Below are 6,284 nucleotides of genomic sequence, written 5' to 3' on the forward strand. Positions count from 1 at the left end.
AGTGTATTTAATCTGGTATTAACACAGAGTTCGACACCTAGGCGCAGTAGCACCGGCGTAATGCAGAACAAGGCGCGGAAGTGAGCAGGGCTGCCTGCTCTGGGGAAGAGGATGTGTGTGCTGAAAACTTTCTCCACAAGGAAGAAGCCAGACATATTTAGAACACACATCGTTTGAGAGGAAGCAGATTTGCTAAGGAAATGTCCGGCCTTTTTTGTGTGCCAGATTCATGGTGGTACCAAATGACAAGGCTGGTGGAGGAAAGCGGGGGCGGTTAAGACAGGCATATAGACTCATATAACAGTGTTGCAGCAAGAGTGAGCTGGTTCACAGAGCACAGTCTGGAAAAGGACCACGAAATTCCCCTTGAAATAGTTTCTTCCTTTTGTTAAATTAAAACACTCTGTAAACATTTGGAACTCCTGATTCTTCTGACTTTATTTTCTCTGCTGGGGATGCGACTGGGAAAGGTTGGGTGGCAAACTCCGCGGGGAGAGCTGCGTGGTGTAACTCCTGTTAACGGAGTGCAATGTTTTGCAATCCAGCCCTCCCCCTCCTGCTCTCCTGCCCTCTTTCTCTGTTTTCTCCCTTGTACTGCCATTCTCCCCCTTCCAAGTAAAGCATTTTGCATAAGCAGCACAATTGCTCAAACAAAAGGCGAGAGGACTCAATTCAATGACTGCCTATTAAAAATATGTTGTTTGGAATGTGGTTGTAGCCCTGTTGGTCCCAAGATATTAGAGTGAGGAGGTGGATTTTTTAGTAATGTATGTTATTGGACCAGCTTCTGCTGGGGAGAGAGACAAGCTTTAGAGCAGAGCTCTCTCACCAACAGAAGTTCCCCCAGTTAAAGATATTACCTCACCCACCGAGTCTCATTAAAAACATCACTTTATCACTGTAGCAAGCCACAACAAGCATAGGCCAGAAGCATCCCACAGCTTCCTTGTCTAATATGCAGGCAGCTCCTTTGCCAGGTGTGGAAGAGGTTGGGAGCAGCAGTGGGACAAGCTGCTGATTGAAGGCGTGGGGTTGCCTTACTTAAACCAATCCGAATTCCCATTTTGAATGTAGCTCAGCCAACCCAGCCCAGCCCAGCCCTGTGCCAATCAGGATCATGTCTGGAGATACGAGTGTGGCATGTGTGGATAAACAGATAGGTAACACAGACTACAACATGGCCCTGTCTAGTTGCCGCAGGTGCTGGATTCAGTATAGGAAGGTGTGATGAGGTACACAAACCCCACACTGGGCAACAAGGGGTTAAGGAACGTCTCTGGGCTCAGCCAGGCCCCTGCCCTCACACCTGCAGGAAATGCTCCAACTGGAGCAAGAGTTAAAAAGTAGGGGAGCAGCTTCTTAGGGGGCAGACCAGGGAAGACAGCAGACCTGTGACCTTCAGGGTCAGCTGAAGAGAGCTAAAAGAAAGGAAGAATCTCTCCCTGTGACAACTGCCAAAGGGTCTCTCCCTGAGGGAAGGGAGGAGCTGCTACAGAGATAGCCTGAGAAGGAAGCATTTCTCTTTCCCCCTCAGGTGGACTCTGAGTTTTATTAATCCCCCATTACTTTGTTTGGACTACCCCAGCAGGGGATCTGGTCTGCCCCAGGAGAGTGGCCCATGTTGCAGGAGGAGGCAGTTGCCACTCAGGAAGAGAACTAACATGCTATATGCAGCTGCCAGAAGATGCTGTGTAACGAGTGGACAACCCTCATGCTGCCTAAACCCAGACGGTAACCCAGGAATAGGGTGACCGGATGTCCCGATTTTGTAGAGACAACCCTGATTTTGGGGTCTTTTTCTTATATAGGGTACTATTACCCTCCATCCTCGTCACTATTTTTCACACTTGCTGTCTGGTCACCCTACCCAGGGACAATCATAGGAAGTGATAGTGAGTGGCCTAGGAAGGGCACCCTTAAGTCTAACTGGCTGTCAGACCACTGATAGTCCTCAAATTGCCCTGGGTCAGAGCCTGGTGGAGTGGGAGGGCTGGGGCTCCCCTACCAACAGCTCCCTGCAGGGCATGGGCCTAAGCTCTGACCACTGGGAAATGCTACTCTACCAACCCACTCCTGAGTGAGGACAGTTGCAGATGGGAAATTGTCTTCCCTCGCTCCTAACTTTCACCATTTCTTACCCTCACTTGCTGCATCATCTCTTCAGAGTCTACACTCTCTAGGGCGTAAACTGTCTCAATGTGTTTGTTCAGCGTCTAACACAATGGATCCTAGATCCTGAGGGACCGCTGGCTACTACTGTAATATAATAATTAATACAGTCAGACAGCCATGTCTCATTCCACTGAATAAGGCTGCATTACTATATCCTTAGAGTTACACATCTGACCACATGGAACAAGGAGAGCTCAGTACTGTGATGTCATGTTTGTTTCCTTTTGCCTTCTCCCAAACCCTACCAGCTATGCAACTCCTTTCAGCTCTTATAAAAAAATCCCCAAGATCCACCTTTTCCTCTTGAGTCCTGCTGCTGAAATGTTTTTTGAAGGCTTCAGTCTTCTCCTGCTTCAACCACTGCAACATTCCTCTCTCTGGCCTACCTGATTTTTATCTTGTCCACCAACAGTCTCCCCAGAAGGTAGCCGCTAAAATACATTTCCTTTCTCACTGTTCATTCCCTTATTTTCACCACCTACCTACCTGTTGCTTTTAGAATCAGATTCCAGCTTCTGGTTTTCACTACTAGGCAATGCCCACTGCCCAGCACCACTCCTGCTGCCTGTATCTCAGTGCTTCTATTTCCTTGTATCACCACTGCCACACTTTGTACCTTGCAAAGTTTCTGCTTACCTACCCTAGTATCTACCCTTTAGAGTCACAGGTAAAAAGCAAGTGTGCATTAGGATCACATTGGTAGAGGACTTAGTGAAGAATTTTGTAGCATCTTCTCTTTATGGGTATGTCAAATGTGACTCCTATTCAGGAAAGCTATGTTCTTGCCACTCTATCGCCCAAAATTACTCCAATAATGGAGGCAAATCTACTCACTTTATGCTTATGACTAGATCTATTGAGGTCATAAGAATGGCCATACTGGTCAGACCAAAGGTCCATCTAGCCCAGTATCCTGTCTTCTGACAGTGGCCAATGCCAGGTGCCCCAGAGGGAATGAACAGAACAGGTAATCATCAAGTGATCCATTCCCAGTTTCTGACAAACAGAGGCTAGGGACACCATCCCTGTCCATCCAGGCTAATAGCTATTGATGTACCCATCCTCCATGGATTTATCTAGTTCTTTTTTGAACCCTGTAATAGTCTTCGCCTTCACAACATCATCTGGCAAAGAGTTCCACAGGTTGGCTGTGTGTTGTTTGAAGAAATACTTCCTTTTGTTTGTTTTAAACCTGCTGCCTATTAATTTCATTTGGTGACCCCTAGTTCTTGTGTTATGAGGAGTAAATAACATTTCCTAATACTCAGTGGAATAACATGAAAAAACAAGATTTCAGTGTCTGCAACTGCACAATGGTGATTTTATTAGTCTCTTCTTTCTTATTAAGAACAGGTCTACATTTGAAATCTATTGTCTTGTTGAACTGAAAGCGCAGTTGACTAAATTTTGAACTGCACTGCAAAAATGATAGACAGGTTTAAATTAAACAATGGTTTATGTGTGTATGTGATGGTGGAAGTGAGTGCATTCATTCTGCTGTTTGTTTAAAGTATTAGATTTTTTTTCAATTCTAACCAAATATGATACATTCTAAAGAACATCAGTCTAGTCACATTTAAGTCAGTTGAGACTTTGTTAATATTAGAAAAATTACATTTTGACTTTGCAAGAAATGGAAAAGGTATGTTTGCACTCCAGGGAAACAAGTTTCTTTACATCTGATGCTACTAATAACCCTAACTAAAACCCAGGACATCTGTTATTAACTGTCTCAATAACAGGATTACTAAACATGACAGCTGTGTCTTTGTGGTAACAGCTCAGATTGTATTTAGGTAGTTTGGTCTGTGTCACTAAGCCATTCATTTATCCCTTAGCAATCTGATTATAAATATGTGTGTTAGCATAGAAAATATAAAATCTAAAGGATATATGGATGATAAAAATACAGGAAAGAAGTACAAGGAGAAAGAGAGCTCTACAGACAAGGTGTTTTGTGGGTCAATATGAACAACACTGTGTGAGTTTTCTTCTCTTCTTTGCTTTTTCCCCTTTCTGGAAAATTTCCTGTATTAGCTTTAGTTTGCATATCCTCCACTGCAGAAAAGTTGACTATTAGAATACATCAAAGGTACCTCTTTTTAATTATTTGTATATATTTTATTTATACAGACTGTAGGTGTACATGACATTTTGCAAATAAATAAAAATGACAAGTCCTTCTTGTTCCAAGGATCTAGCCATCTCAGGTAGGTACAGCATAGTCGGGATGACAATAAGAGGGAGTGAGCGGGAGGGAGGACAACAGAGGAAGATCAGGGGATAGAGTTATTTTTACCTAAGATTTTATTCTTTTTCTTCTTTCATCCAGACCACATCACATGATCCATTGTCTATAGCCAAGCTCTAAGATACAACCACATTTGCTCCAATGCCTCAGACAGAGACAAACACCTACAGAATTTCTATCAAGCATTCTTAAAACTGCAATACCCACCTGGTGAAGTGAAGAAACAGATTGACAGAGCCAGAAGGGTACCCAGAAATCACCTACTACAAGACAGGCCCAAAAAACAAAGTAACAGAACGCTGCTAGCCGTCACTTACAGCCCCCAACTAAAACCTCTCCAGCGCATCATCAATGATCTATAACCTATCCTAAAGGACGATCCCTCACTCTCACAGACCTTGGAAGACAGGCCAGTCCTCGCTTACAGACAGCCCCCTAACCTGAAACAAATATTCACCAGCAACTACACACCACACAACAAAAACACTAACCCAGGAACCAATCCCTGTAACAAACCCTGGTGCCAACTCTGTCCACATATCTATTCAAAGGACACCATCATAGGACCTAACCACATCAGCCACACCATTAGGGGCTCATTCACCTGCACATCTACTAATGTGATATATGCCATCATGTGCCAGCAATGTCCCTCTGCCATGTACATTGGCCAAACTGGACAGTCTCTATGCAAAAGAATAAATGGACACAAATCTGACATCAGGAATTACAACATTCAAAAACCAGTAGAACACTTCAATCTCCCCGGTCACTCAATAACAGACTTAAAAGTGGCAATTGTTCAACAAAAAACCCTTCAAAACCAGACTCCAACATGAAACTGCAGAACTGGAATTAATTTGAAAGCTGGACACCATCAAATTAGGCCTGAATAAAGACAGGAAATGGATGGTCATTACAAAAACTAATTTTCCCCTACTGTTACTCACACCTTTTTGTCAACTGTTTGAAATGGGCCACCCTCATTACCACTACAAAAGTGATTTTTCCTCCCTTGGTATTCTACTGTTAATTGAATTATCTCATTAGCGTGACCCCACACTTGGTAAAGCAACTCCTATCTTTTCATGTACTATGTATATATATCTGCTACTGTATTTTCCACTCAGCGGCGGCTCCAGGCACCAGCGTTCCAAGCGCCTGCCTGGGGCGGCAAGCCGGGGGGGGGTCTCTGTGAGGGCGGCAGTTAGGCTGCCTTTGGCGGCTTGCCTGTGGGAGGTCCGCCGGTCCCACGGATTCAGCAGCAATTCGACAGTGGGTACGCCGAAGCCGTGGGACCAGTGGACCTCCTGCAGGCATGCCGCTGAATCCACGGGACCAGGGACCTCCCGCAGGCATGCCGCCAAAGGCAGCCTGCCTGCCGTGCTTGGGGCAGCAAAAAAGCTAGAGCCACCCCTGTTTCCTCTCCATGCATCTGATGAAGTGGGTTCTAGGCCATGAAAGCTTATGCCCAAATAAATTTGTTAGTCTCTAAGGTGCCACAAGGACTCCCCATTCTTTTTTTTTAGACATAAGTAGGGCATTTTCAGTGACCTCCTTTGTGTAGTGCATATTTTAAAACAAGCGTGGTCCTCAAACTGACCTCAGGCTACTCTTTACAGAGCTTCCAAGCGTAAGAAGTTTATTACCCTTCGACTCCTGCTTTTCAACTAACTTTCTATCCAGCACTGTATTTTATTACTCATTCCATGATGCCTCAGACATTAATCTTTGACGTGGAAATTTGTAGAATGCTTTTTTGAAAATCCACTGAAGTTTCCATGTCTGTCAAGAACTCCTTGTTGTTTTTGCTGATACAGACTAACACAGCTACCTCTCTGAAACCTGTCAAATGAAACAA

The sequence above is a fragment of the Mauremys mutica genome, chromosome 2 (assembly GCF_020497125.1).
Source record: "Mauremys mutica isolate MM-2020 ecotype Southern chromosome 2, ASM2049712v1, whole genome shotgun sequence".
NCBI classification, from domain to species: Eukaryota; Metazoa; Chordata; order Testudines; family Geoemydidae; genus Mauremys; species Mauremys mutica.